Genomic DNA, 15356 nt, shown 5'->3' on the forward strand with positions numbered 1-15356 from the left:
GTGTGCTCCCACCACCACCAGTGCTGTGCCTAAACACGTGCAAAGGGGGCAGCCATATGAAAGTTTGGACCCTCTCCCAAAGGAGAAAGGCCCCATGGTTCCCCTGACCCCCCTCAACCATAAGGCCGAGGAAGGGAAAAAAGGGATCGGTGGGTCCCCTTCGCCGAAGCTCAGAGAGACCCGCGTTTCCTCCACCCCCGGAAGGGTTTTGGACGGTGGGTCCTCCGCACCGAAGGTTTGGAGAGACCCGCTTAGGCTTCCCTCCGCCTTGCGGCTCGGGGTTGCCCTCGAGGGGACCGGGACTCTCCCCAAAAGGTGAAGAGTCCCAGCCACGTTTGGGGAACAGAAGGCCCGTTAGGGACAGCCGCACTACCCAAATCAAAAAAACGTGACAAAACTAACGAAAAACGTGAACTGCTCAAAAGTGCAAATCAAAGAAATAAATAAAAGAGGCCCTAGCCAGAAGGCCGGGGTGGGGGTGTAAAAAATTGTCCTACCCCATCCAAAAGGACGATGTAAGGACGTGTAGCCTAACCTAGAGGGAAGTGCGCAGTGTGTGTGCCATTCAGTGCATGGTGCTGGACATCACCAGTGCAAATCAGGCACCCCCGAGTTTCCCCGGGGGCACAGTGCAGCCTCGGGCTCCAGGCAGCCGACCAATCAGCGTCCGACCAAGTTTTTCTCCGTCTCACCAGCCGGCATTTTCCAGCCCCCGGCATGGGAATGGGAACTCCACTGGGCTTTTCGAAAGACTCCCTTAGGGGCTGCACCCCCCTCGGAAGAGCAATCTACTCAGTCCCAGTGTTTCTCCGCTCCCAGGGTTAAGATACTAGGCTGAGCTTTTCGCTGTGCCCAGGATGGGGGCCAGCCCCAACCTGGACCAATCTACTCGGTCTCAGCTTTTCTCCGCTCCCTGGGAATGGATACTAGACTGAGCCTTTCGCTGCTCATCCTTCGGGGGCTACGAACCCCGTCAGGAGAGTCAAACTACTAGGCCCAGTGTTTCTCCCCCCCTCTTACCAGTGGATTTACGGAAACAACACCTCCTACCAAAGGCAGAGGTGAAGATACTCAGTGAGACTTTTCACTGCTCCCGGGAAAAAACAGAGGGGTCCCACACCCTCCGCCCATCAGAGCAGCTACTCAGTCCAACCTTTCTCTATTCTCTGCCAGAGGCCAGTCCATACCCACTGATAAGAACCGATACTACACTTGATCTTAGCCAAAAGGCCGAGAAGCGATTACTACACTACGCATTACTACACAAATGTCACAAATCATCCCACTTATAATACTCCAAACAGCACAGAGACGAGCCTCAAAACTTCTGGAACAAAGTCATTTGGAGTGATGAGACCAAAATTTATCTTTTGTTGGCCACAACCATAAACGTTACATTTGGAGAGGAGTCGGCCTATGATGAAAGGTACACCATTCCTATTGTGAAACACGGAGGTGGATTGCTGATGTTTTGGGAATGTGTGCGCTACAAATGCACTGGAAACTTGATCACAATTGATGGCAAGATGAATGCAACACGTTATCAGAAAATACTGTAAATTTGCCCGGAAGCTGCGCATGGGATGTACTTTTACTTTCCAACATGACAATGATCCAAAACACAAGGCCAGGTCGACCTGTCATTGGCTACAGCAGAATAAAGGGGAGGTTCTGGAGTGGCCATCTCCGTCTCCTGACCACAATATCATTGAGCCACTCTGGGGAGATCTCAAACCTGCAGTTCATGCAAGAGAGGCCAAGAATTTACAGGTAAAAAAAAGAGCCTCATCCAGAACTAACACAAAAGATTTCAAGCTGTCATTGATGTTAAAGGGGGCAATACACGGTATTAAGAACTGGGGTACGTAAACTTTTGATCAGGGTCATTTGGGTAGTTTCTGTTGTCGTTATGATATAAAAAGAGTAAACACAGTTGTTTGACAATAAATGGCGTCACCCAACCACTGACCATGAGTGACAGAAAAGTTTGTGAGTTATCATTCATATTCTCTGACAAATGGCCAGAAAATCACAAATTCTACCAGGGTATGTAAGCTTATGAGCACAACTGTATATTCACAGTATATTCTACCCATCCTGCCACTTCATTAAGGAGTGGACCATAGATTCTCCCACTCTCAGTGGTGCAAGAGGGATAATATTCTGAGTGGGCCATGGGAAATAGGGGCAAATAGGGTGCACTGTGAGGAGAATGGGTGCAAAGGGAGGAGAGTGAGACCACAGTGGGGCGAGTGGGGGACACAGGGAGCAGACACAGGGAGCAGAGTGTGGACATTACTTTCTGCAAACATGAGGCCATCCATTACTAATTCAGCATTTCCATTAGTGCAGCAATGTGCTGCTATAGTCTGTGTCTTTGGAGTGGATACATTTACATACCCTCCAACGGTACCGATTTAGCCGGTACAGTACCGTTTTTTAATGGTCTGTACCGGCTAAATAAAAGTGTGCCGAATGTACCGTTTTTTTGTGCGGCTCCTGAATCCTTCTTCTCAACTTGGTGATCGTGTGTCCGGTGGATAGAAAATCTGTAATTAGGGCTTCTGCACCCGTTCCCAGTGGTGCACTGGGGTCCCAGCGTGCATTGCGGAACCCCCAGCACTCAGGGGCATGCCATTATCTGTAAAGGCAAACCCTCTGGCGGTGGCCATGGGCATTTGAGATCTCTGGATGACTGGAGCAGCAGCGCTGTGGCAGTCGCGGGACTGCTGACAGCTTGGAGCATGTGAGTTACACAAATAAGAATCTGCATTTGCTGTGCAGTATATACAGATACTTCATTGCTGATGTTTTTACATTGCATGAAGTTATTTAAAATACATATATGAAAAAATGGCCAGTATACATTCGGAAAGGGGGCGTGACCACGCCCCCTTTGTCCATGGCCACGCCCCCTTTCCGTATGTGTACCGATCTCTGCCCTTTAAATGTTGGAGGGTATGCATTTATCACCTTACCAAACATGTAGATGACATATGTATGTTTGGAGTCTCTTGCCATCATTGAGCTGATGCTGGGGTCCCTCAGACTGTCCTTATTTCTCTCCCGGGTCCGGTCCTCTCTGGGCACTGGGTGGCTCTTCTTCACCGGTAGCAGCAATGAACGACACACGGTCATGATACCTCTGTACTATCTATGCCTACAGGGGGACTGGGTAGCTGGGGCTATGGTAGCCAGAAGGTGCACACTAATTAGCGCTGCCCGCTCACCACATCTAAGTGGGCTAGAGCACACTGGGGCCGGGCGCAGAGGACAGGCACAGCCGGGAACATCACTGCTTCTCCACCTCGTCACCGGCCGTTACCGTGGTATCAGCCAACCAGCGGCTCATTATGCTGTGGTTTCTCATTTTTAACTTTTCAATGCAGCTGTGGGATGGGCGGGATGAGCGGTATGGCATACCGGCTGCCACTCTATTAACGGTACGCCGTACCGGCCCGTACCACTATATTTTCACCTCTGCCCACTCTTCCAGTGGTCTTGAGGACTGCATGAAACTCTGGAGACCTTCCAGGATAGTAGCTAAGTATGGCCTATTTTAAGAAGCAGGGGAGATATAACCAGTGTGGATGGGGCTAGTGCCATATGGCCTACTTGTGAAAGGATTTCAGGGAGATTGTGAACGTAATATCTATAAGCGCGGATGTGTACTGCTACATCAACGAGGCTTGTCAGAAAAATGACTTACATCCAATCCTGATTTTGCCTTGTAAATGATTGCTGCTTTATAAAAGGGGCAGAAAAATCCCGAACCTCCAACAACCCAGGGTCTATTACATTCAGCACCTAGACCCGTGGCTCCCAAACTGTGTGCCTTGGCACCTTGTGGTGCATCCGGACACTTGCAGAGGTGCCCCAGATTGGTGATCTAGGAAATGCCGCTCAAAACAGCAAGTTTGGCTTTCAGCTAAAAGTCGCCCAGTGTGTATGCCCCGGCGATGAACGGTGCTGCGCGCTCCAATACCAGCAGATGAGCGGCTTTGAGGACGGCTTTGCATAGCGCTGCACTATGCAAAGTCGTCCTCTCCCCGATGACGGCGCCGGGCAGGGGAAAAGCCACTCAGTGTGTATGCACTGAGCGGCTTTCCCCCAGCAATGAACGTGATCATCGCTGTCCATACACTTTGGGAATAGTCGCCCAGTGTGTATGGACCTTTAGATGACATATAAAGACAATTTAATTAATGTAACTTTTTCTAAACTTTTCAATGAAAAAAACTTTGGGCCAACTGGTGCCGTTAGAAACATTCTGATACCTTAGGGTGCAGCGGTTCAAAAAAGTTTGGTAACCACTGACCTAGGGGGGATGCTCTAACATATGCGATAATTATGGCAAAGGACAGCTCTTGCGTCAAGAGCTGTCCTTTGCGGTGGGAGACAGCTGGTCCCATCTGGTCCCGGTGGCTCCCCACTCCCTCCCTTACCCGGCGCTGCTGCTGCGCCAGGCTCTCCTCCTCCCTGCACCCGGAAGAGGATCCTAGTGCAGGGAGGAGGAGGTCACAGGTCTGGGCAGCACAGCTCTGTGCTGCCCGGACACAGGTGAGGGGGGGTCGGTGCGGGGCGGCGGGGGTCGGTGCAGGGCGGCGGTGGGTCGGTGCAGGGCGGCAGTGGGTCGCGTTAGAAGCCCATAGGCTTCTATGGGGCATCACCAGATTTTTGTGGCGATGCCCCCCCCCCCCCCCCCCCGTCGCGATAACCCGGCGGGGGATGCTTAGAGCATCCCAAAATGCGGTAAAAACCCGATAACTGGGTTTTTACCGCATTTTTAGTTTAGAGAATCTCCCCTCTAGACTCTTCAGGGAGTCTTGGAGATTGCTATGGTTTCATGGATTCTCCCTGACAATCAGGGAGAGATGTCAACTTCACATACAGTACCTCCCAACATGACCATTCCAAGAGTGGCAAAATGCTCTATTCTATACTTTTTGGTTGGCATCACCTGTGGCAAAACACCTTTCTTATAAATGTACTAGTTCAACACAGGTGACAACAGCCATAAATTAAGCGTGAAGACCAGGAACTTTGTCCCTCCTGGAATGTTTTTGTTGGGAGGTATGTGCATTCTTGTCATCCTGATGATGGGCATATTTTTCTATGCGGGGCTGGAATTGTAATACTATCCTCCCAGTGGCGTATTTATAATGGGTGCAATGTGTGCGGTGCACACAGGCTCCTGAGTCCTAGGTGCCCCCCCCCCCCACACTGCACACACTGCACCCGTTTTTTAAATACTTATTCTCTGGAGTGCAGCAATGGAGGCAGCAGTGCTGCAGAAATTGCCACAAAAATGTCCCCCACACCGATCCGTGCATGCGCAATGGAGTCTCAACACTCTTTTGCTACAGTCTCCACTCTGCTGTGGGCACGGAAATTACTGGAAAAATGGCAGCTGCACCATTTTTCCAGAGATCTGCGCAGTAGAGACTGACCTCTCTTGTTATCAGACCTGGCTACTCCCGGCAGAGAGGAGGGGGCCCGGCCTCTTCTCTTAAAACGCCCCTGTATCCTCCCCATTCCTAATCTGGCCCTGTCAATTGTATGGTCCCCATATTCCCCTAATAACGTAATACTTACCCACTGTCCCTGAATTTGTGCTTGGATTTGGGGGTGGTACTCCTGGCTCCTTGGTGAGTGGTTGCAACAGGTGGCAGGCAGGCGTGATAACACAATACTCCATGATTTGCTTCTCTGGGGCACTGTAATGCTGGGACAGGTCCTTGACTATGGGTTTCCTATAGTTGCACTGGTTCCGCCCACAAAATCTAAAAACATTTTGGTACGTTCATTGAAAATCGGGTCCTATATGTGTGTGGATGCTTTAAATCCATTGGCTAATCATTGCTGCCAATCATTGCCAGCTTTGACAGACTGTTGTCAGTAAATCTGTCCCCTAGAGTAAGTTTACTGATAGCATCTATGGTATTTGGAGCCTGATTCTGACCTGTTTACTAGGCTGTGTACATTCACAGCCTAGCCAACAGGTCAGCGCCACCCCAACAAGAACATATCCCCATGCAGTGGCAAACGCAGGATTTTCAGAAGGGGGTTTCCAGAGGGGCGGAGCAAAGCACGGAGATGGACACTTAGGTGACCCAGTATATGCCGGGTCAGTTAAAGTATTATAGATAGACCAAATGTATATAAATAATAATAATACACACACACACACACACACATATATATATATATATATATATATATATATATATATATATATATATAACAGCAGTGTAGACCCCTGGGCATAGCAATGTATTGGGGCCCCTACCGATCCTCCAGCGGTAGGGGGTGCTATGAGCAGAAGCTTTGATGTCCCGCGGGTGGTAGGGGGTATTATATCAACCGCTCAGCATGTAGGGCCTGGATCAGTAATTTCCACCAATTACCCCTTTACTGCACAGATGGTGGGAGATGGGGTGGTAGAAGGGGGCATTGGGCTGAATGAAGGGGCCCTGATACATAACTTCCAGGGTGGTAGAGGATGTTTAATATGCAGAGGAGGGGTGTATAGTGGAGTGGGCTTATTATTCATAATTTTCTGGTGGGAGGACAGCTTGCTTGACTGCAGATATCTCCAGTTCCCAGAAATAGATTTCTTAGATGTTAATGGAATTAAAAACTAGAGAATCCCACCTATCAAATGGTATTAGGGACTAGGGGATCAGAGTTCAGGAGGCAGAGCAATCTGCCAACGAGAATATAAAACTACATACCAGGTGTGTGGAGCTGGAGCAGTAACCAGCTGCTAGAAGGCTGATATCTCTGGTTCTATGAAAAGTAGAGACAAGCTACTAGTGTCCATCAAAGGGGGAGAGTCCCAGCTTTTGGAATATACCCTCAGAAAAACTCTACGTCAGACAGAACCTGAAATATCTGACTGGGAAGAGCAATTAACAGGCTTGGATGGGGACCACTGTTTTGAAGTCAGATATCTCCGGTTCCCAGGGGCCGATTTTTAAAATTCTTGTACCCATGGAAAGAGGGGACCCTCAGCTTTCAGCCTAGGGCCCTTAGACTCCTGGGGGGGTTTCTGGGTACTCAGAAACCCCCCTGCGTGCGCTACTGCCATTGCATGCAGCCGAAGAGGCGACAAAACATTCAATGGTGGCCGATCACCGAATGATTTCTCTCCCCTTTGGAAGTAAAAGTCATTGAAAACTGACTTATTTCAAACGGTGATGGCCGAAGAGGGGGCGGGCACTGGTGTCATGTGATGTCAGCCACCCACCCCCCAGCAGGTATCGGCCCACCTGCGTTCCCAGGGGAACGCTGAGCATTTTGAGGGGACGCCCATAAAATGCTGGCCGTCCCCCTGCTCCGATCCGTTGTCCGACTCCCTCTGGAGCAAGTGGCTCGGTGAGTGTTATACTCACCGAAGCCGTTCGTTTCCGGGGTTTGAAGATGCATATAAATGCGCATGCTCAAACCCCCACCATTGGACCCGAACGAACGGGTCTGAATCGGCTCCTTGGTGATCAACCATGGCGGTTAGTGATCGCACAGAATAAGCGATGTTTACCTATGTAAGTGCTACATCAATTTGTATATCATCATGACAGCACAAAGTATATTGCAAGTCCAACCATAAATAGGAATACATTGGTATGGGTAAAAACCGGACCCGGACAAGACCCCGGAATGCCGGCACCGGACATCAAACTCTGCATTCCGGAACTTGAAATGTCCGGTCCGGGGGGAGGTGTCCTGTCCGGGGGGTGTCCTGTCTGGGTGGGCTGACTGTGATAGCTGTCACTAGGGACATGGGGAAGGGGAGATTACAGCCTCCCCGTGTGGTCCGGACATGTAGCAAAAACCAGAACGGTCCGGACCACAAGGCGTGGCTGTAATCTCCCCTTCCCCATGTCCCTGGTGAAAGCTATCATTGGCATTCCCCCAGACAAGACACCCCCGGACCAGACACTACAAGCTCCGGATTGCAGAGTTTGATGTCCGGTTCGGCATTCCGGGGTCTTGTCCCGGTCCGGTTTTTACTTAGTCCTGGAACACATTAATACTGGCAATGTGATAATAACATCTAGTCAGCTGATCCGTTGTTTTGCCTCGATAACGACACAGTTCCCTCTACTACGTTCTTCACACACTCTGTGTTTATTTTCCACTTCCCCCTTTGTCCCACGTTTCCCATTCAGTCCTGGAGGGTGAGAAACTGTCACAGAACTGCTGGTCTGTTCATCCCCATGATTCAATACACTGTGACCTCAGCGGAGTGTGCATACTTCCTGCTTCCTCCCCACTGCTTAGTTACGGGCAGCATAATGAGGGTGATTGTTTCCTCATTGCAGCAGGAACCGTGTGCAGAGCGAGTGACAGAAGACGGGGCGCCGAGTGCAGAATTGTTTGTGTAGCAAAGTGGAAGGTTCTCTAATTGCTTCCCAATCAGGGCTGAATAATTGTGTCACATATTGATGGCATCGTTTATTAATTGTCATTCCAGCTCTTTCTATCCTCCCTATGGGCCTTATTCTAGTTCACTCTTTCTGATAAAATCCTTCTTAGATGGACAAAACCATGTGCGCTGCAGGGGGGCAGATGTAAAATGTGCAGAGAGGTAGGAGCTTGGAGCTAACCAAGCTCCTGTGATGTCACCCTGCTGAATCGCCGCTGCCCCCACCCCCCGCCGTCAAATCCCCACGGTAACATGCGAGAGGATGTGTGACGAAGACACACCCCCTCACATGTCTCTGCTGCAGGAGAAATCAATTATCATCGCAGGGTGCCGACCATCGACATCTCCTAGCACCGCATATAAAAGTTAGTGGGAACACACTTTTATTTGCGAGTGCCGGGTCGAAGACGGGGCCGCCCCCGGCAGACATCGCCCCGCCCGCATACCCATGGAAATGCCCGAGTTCCCATGGGCGATCCCCGTTCCCACTGCCATTCACCCCACCCGATGCATGTGAATGGCTCTATACAAGTCGCCAAAGACATTCGCAAAGGAGGCCTGCACATGGGCGTAATAGACCATGCGCAGTCCTAAAAACCTCGGGACGGGGCTGAATTTGCAGTACTGCAGTAAATAAAAAATACATTCACCACAGAAAAGATCTACATTATCCCCACAGAAATAAGCCCACATTATCTCCCTCACAGAAAAAAAAATCACAATATCCCCCTCACAGAGAAAAAAAACAAAAAACAATTATCCTCACAGGAAAAAAAAAAAAACATTTTCCCCCCAGAAATAAAAACAAAATGCATTATCCTCCACAGAAATAAAGAAACAAAACACATAAACAAAATAACATCTTATTAACATATTATTTAAAATGCGCATCCGCTAATAAGGAGGAGCCTCCTGCATAATACAATGCGGCAATACGGGTCCCAGTTCTCCGCGTTATGCAGGAGAAGCGGGACCCGTTATTTCTGAAACGCAAAGGGGTTTTTAACACATCTGCCCCAATGCTCTGTTGCTGGCTTTCCCTCTTAAGTTATGATTTCCATCACCTGTTTTAAACAGGTATCCAGGAACAGAGCATTTTGCATTTAACCCCTTCATTGGTGTTTTTTTTCTTTTTAAGGGAGCGTTCCCCCGGGGCCGGGCAGTGCCCCTGAACACTATGCCAGCCGCTGCCCGGCCCTGCACCCGGCAACCCAGCGTGTCAGTAGCCGGAGCCGCAGGCTTCATTACAAAAGTAAGGGAGGGTGGGGTGAGGTGGAGGCGCGGCGGAGAAGAGGGAGCTGGGCAGCACTGAAGCCAGCTGAGTTTAGCGATTAACACAGCAGCGCTGCCCGGCTCTAAACAGGGGCAATCCCGAGAATTTTCCGGGTTTGCCAGTCTGGGCACTGAGGCACAGGCCGAAAAAATTCTCGGGATAACCACCAAAGGGGTTAAACAAGAGGTTCTTTGCACAATTCTGGCCAAATTTTTTTTTACTTTACTTTATTTTTTTTACTTTACCCAACTTATCTTTGATCATTTGCTTTGCTTACAAACCTGAATAAGGCCCTTAATACAGCTTGTTTGTGATACTATAGTGTGCTAAAGTAGGGATAATGTGAGCTTGTATTATACATATTTTTATTGTGTGTTCAGCAATGCACGGTATATGTAGAAAGCTTCCCAAATATGAGCTGCAGTAGTGGCACCTGACATTGATTCTGGCTCCTGGAATATGTCCAGCCGTTGTTAATATGTGGTTGGCCGTGTGCAGTGAATCCTGGCTCCTTCACCGCAAGAGCCGTGTGCAAACTCTCCCTTAACTCATTCAGCTTGTACTATAGACTAGTGAACGGCAAGTTCAGCAGCTGCGTGATCTCTGCACATTCAGTGGTTTAATTTCACTTCCCAAAATTCCATGGTCATTATTTTTCTATTACAATTCTCCAGTATGAATTATTTCAATTGAAACACATTATTGCTGCCACTTCTACGAGTACCAGATGCACACATGTAACACAAAGTTGAGGAGGTCGACAGGCGCAGAAAATATATTTTTTATTTTTGAAAAAAGGTTTTAGGAACCGATGAAACAAAAAAATGTGGGTCAGAATTCACAAGGTTCTATGGTACGTATTAAACAACATTTTGGCACTGATACGGGTGGAAAATGAATTCTGTGAAAAAGCAGCACTACTAAATTTTACGCTTTGTATTCAGGATGCAGAGATTTATGTTTAGCATATGACCCATCCACACTAAAGGCCCATCCACACTAAAGGCCCATCCACACTAAAGGCCCATCCACACTAAAGGCCCATACACACTAAAGACCCATACACACTAAAGGCCCATCCACACTAAAGGCCCATCCACACTAAAGGCCCATCCACCCTAAAGGCCCATACACACTAAAGGCCCATCCACACTAAAGGCCCATCCACACTAAAGGCCCATCCACACTAAAGGCCCATCCACACTAAAGGCCCATCCACACTAAAGGCCCATCCACACTAAAGGCCCAAACACACTAAAGGCCCATCCACACTAAAGGCCCATCCACACTAAAGGCCCATACACACTAAAGACCCATACACACTAAAGGCCCATCCACACTAAAGGCCCATCCACACTAAAGGCCCATCCACACTAAAGGCCCATCCACACTAAAGGCCCATCCACACTAAAGACCCATACACACTAAAGGCCCATCCACACTAAAGGCCCATCCACACTAAAGGCCCATCCACACTAAAGGCCCATCCACACTAAAGGCCCAAACACACTAAAGGCCCATCCACACTAAAGGCCCATCCACACTAAAGGCCCATCCACACTAAAGGCCCATCCACACTAAAGGCCCATCCACACTAAAGGCCCATCCACACTAAAGGCCCATACACACTAAAGGCCCATCCACACTAAAGGCTCATCCACACTAAAGGCCCATCCACACTAAAGGCCCATCCACACTAAAGGCCCATACACACTAAAGGCCCATCCACACTAAAGGCCCATCCACACTAAAGGCCCATCCACACTAAAGGCCCATACACACTAAAGGCCCATCCACACTAAAGGCCCATACACACTAAAGGCCCATCCACACTAAAGGCCCATACACACTAAAGGCCCATCCACACTAAAGGCCCATCCACACTAAAGGCCCATCCACACTAAAGGCCCATACACACTAAAGGCCCATCCACACTAAAGGCCCATACACACTAAAGGCCCATCCACACTAAAGGCCCATACACACTAAAGGCCCATCCACACTAAAGGCCCATCCACACTAAAGGCCCATCCACACTAAAGGCCCATCCACACTAAAGGCTCATCCACACTAAAGGCCCATCCACACTAAAGGCCCATACACACTAAAGGCCCATCCACACTAAAGGCCCATCCACACTAAAGGCCCATCCACACTAAAGGCCCATCCACACTAAAGGCCCATACACACTAAAGGCCCATCCACACTAAAGGCCCATACACACTAAAGGCCCATACACACTAAAGGCCCATCCACACTAAAGGCCCATACACACTAAAGGCCCGTCCACACTAAAGGCCCATCCACACTAAAGGCCCATCCACACTAAAGGCCCATACACACTAAAGGCCCATCCACACTAAAGGCCCATACACACTAAAGGCCCATCCACACTAAAGGCTCATCCACACTAAAGGCCCATCCACACTAAAGGCCCATCCACACTAAAGGCCCATACACACTAAAGGCCCATCCACACTAAAGGCCCATCCACACTAAAGGCCCATACACACTAAAGGCCCATCCACACTAAAGGCCCATACACACTAAAGGCCCATCCACACTAAAGGCCCATACACACTAAAGGCCCATCCACACTAAAGGCCCATCCACACTAAAGGCCCATCCACACTAAAGGCCCATACACACTAAAGGCCCATCCACACTAAAGGCCCATACACACTAAAGGCCCATCCACACTAAAGGCCCATACACACTAAAGGCCCATCCACACTAAAGGCCCATCCACACTAAAGGCCCATCCACACTAAAGGCCCATCCACACTAAAGGCTCATCCACACTAAAGGCCCATCCACACTAAAGGCCCATACACACTAAAGGCCCATACACACTAAAGGCCCATCCACACTAAAGGCCCATCCACACTAAAGGCCCATCCACACTAAAGGCCCATACACACTAAAGGCCCATCCACACTAAAGGCCCATACACACTAAAGGCCCATCCACACTAAAGGCCCATACACACTAAAGGCCCATCCACACTAAAGGCCCATCCACACTAAAGGCCCATCCACACTAAAGGCCCATCCACACTAAAGGCTCATCCACACTAAAGGCCCATCCACACTAAAGGCCCATCCACACTAAAGGCCCATACACACTAAAGGCCCATCCACACTAAAGGCCCATCCACACTAAAGGCCCATACACACTAAAGGCCCATCCACACTAAAGGCTCATCCACACTAAAGGCTCATCCACACTAAAGGCCCATCCACACTAAAGGCCCATACACACTAAAGGCCCATACACACTAAAGGCCCATACACACTAAAGGCCCATCCACACTAAAGGCCCATACACACTAAAGGCCCATCCACACTAAAGGCTCATCCACACTAAAGGCTCATCCACACTAAAGGCCCATCCACACTAAAGGCCCATCCACACTAAAGGCCCATCCACACTAAAGGCCCATCCACACTAAAGGCCCATCCACACTAAAGGCCCATCCACACTAAAGGCCCATACACACTAAAGGCCCATCCACACTAAAGGCCCATACACACTAAAGGCCCATCCACACTAAAGGCCCATCCACACTAAAGGCCCATCCACACTAAAGGCCCATACACACTAAAGGCCCATACACACTAAAGGCCCATACACACTAAAGGCCCATCCACACTAAAGGCCCATACACACTAAAGGCCCATCCACACTAAAGGCCCATCCACACTAAAGGCCCATCCACACTAAAGGCCCATCCACACTAAAGGCTCATCCACACTAAAGGCCCATCCACACTAAAGGCCCATACACACTAAAGGCCCATACACACTAAAGGCCCATACACACTAAAGGCCCATCCACACTAAAGGCCCATACACACTAAAGGCCCATCCACACTAAAGGCCCATCCACACTAAAGGCCCATCCACACTAAAGGCCCATACACACTAAAGGCCCATACACACTAAAGGCCCATACACACTAAAGGCCCATCCACACTAAAGGCTCATCCACACTAAAGGCTCATCCACACTAAAGGCTCATCCACACTAAAGGCCCATACACACTAAAGGCCCATACACACTAAAGGCCCATACACACTAAAGGCCCATCCACACTAAAGGCCCATCCACACTAAAGGCCCATCCACACTAAAGGCCCATACACACTAAAGGCCCATACACACTAAAGGCCCATACACACTAAAGGCCCATACACACTAAAGGCCCATCCACACTAAAGTCCCATCCACACTAAAGGCCCATACACACTAAAGGCCCATCCACACTAAAGGCTCATCCACACTAAAGGCCCATACACACTAAAGGCCCATCCACACTAAAGGCCCATCCACACTAAAGGCTCATCCACACTAAAGGCCCATCCACACTAAAGGCCCATCCACACTAAAGGCCCATCCACACTAAAGGCCCATCCACACTAAAGGCCCATCCACACTAAAGGCCCATCCACACTAAAGGCCCATCCACACTAAAGGCCCATACACACTAAAGGCCCATCCACACTAAAGTCCCATCCACACTAAAGGCCCATACACACTAAAGGCCCATACACACTAAAGGCCCATACACACTAAAGGCCCATCCACACTAAAGGCCCATACACACTAAAGGCCCATCCACACTAAAGGCCCATCCACACTAAAGTCCCATCCACACTAAAGTCCCATCCACACTAAAGGCCCATCCACACTAAAGGCCCATACACACTAAAGGCCCATCCACACTAAAGGCCCATTCACACTAAAGGCCCATCCACACTAAAGGCCCATCCACACTAAAGGCCCATCCACACTAAAGGCTCATCCACACTAAAGGCTCATCCACACTAAAGGCCCATCCACACTAAAGGCCCATACACACTAAAGGCCCATCCACACTAAAGGCCCATCCACACTAAAGGCCCATCCACACTAAAGGCCCATACACACTAAAGGCCCATACACACTAAAGGCCCATCCACACTAAAGGCCCATCCACACTAAAGGCCCACCCACACTAAAGGCCCATCCACACTAAAGGCCCATACACACTAAAGGCCCATCCACACTAAAGGCCCATACACACTAAAGGCCCATCCACACTAAAGGCCCATCCACACTAAAGGCCCATACACACTAAAGGCCCATCCACACTAAAGGCCCATCCACACTAAAGGCCCATCCACACTAAAGGCCCATCCACACTAAAGGCCCATCCACACTAAAGGCCCATACACACTAAAGGCCCATCCACACTAAAGGCCCATCCACACTAAAGGCCCATCCACACTAAAGGCCCATACACACTAAAGGCCCATCCACACTAAAGGCCCATCCACACTAAAGGCCCATCCACACTAAAGGCCCATCCACACTAAAGGCCCATCCACACTAAAGGCCCATCCACACTAAAGGCCCATCCACACTAAAGGCCCATACACACTAAAGGCCCATCCACACTAAAGTCCCATCCACACTAAAGGCCCATCCACACTAAAGGCCCATCCACACTAAAGGCCCATCCACACTAAAGGCCCATACACACTAAAGGCCCATCCACACTGGGCGACTTTGAGCTGAAAGCCATGCCCCTTTTGAACAAAGTCACGCTCCTTGTTCGGGCCCATGCATGGTGAACCGTGTTGTAGTCCCGACTGGGGACTTCTAAAAGTTGGGAG

The 15356-nt window shown here is 49.6% G+C and overlaps 1 pseudogene; it reads right to left on the minus strand.

Moving 5' to 3' along the window:
- Nucleotides 1-1106: 1106 nt before the first annotated feature.
- LOC146046491 (U2 spliceosomal RNA) lies at nucleotides 1107-1242 on the minus strand (annotated as a pseudogene).
- Between the last annotated feature and the right edge of the window lie 14114 nt (nucleotides 1243-15356).

The sequence above is a fragment of the Crinia signifera genome, chromosome 11 (assembly GCF_055691185.1).
Source record: "Crinia signifera chromosome 11, ASM5569118v1, whole genome shotgun sequence".
Lineage (NCBI taxonomy): Eukaryota > Metazoa > Chordata > Amphibia > Anura > Myobatrachidae > Crinia > Crinia signifera.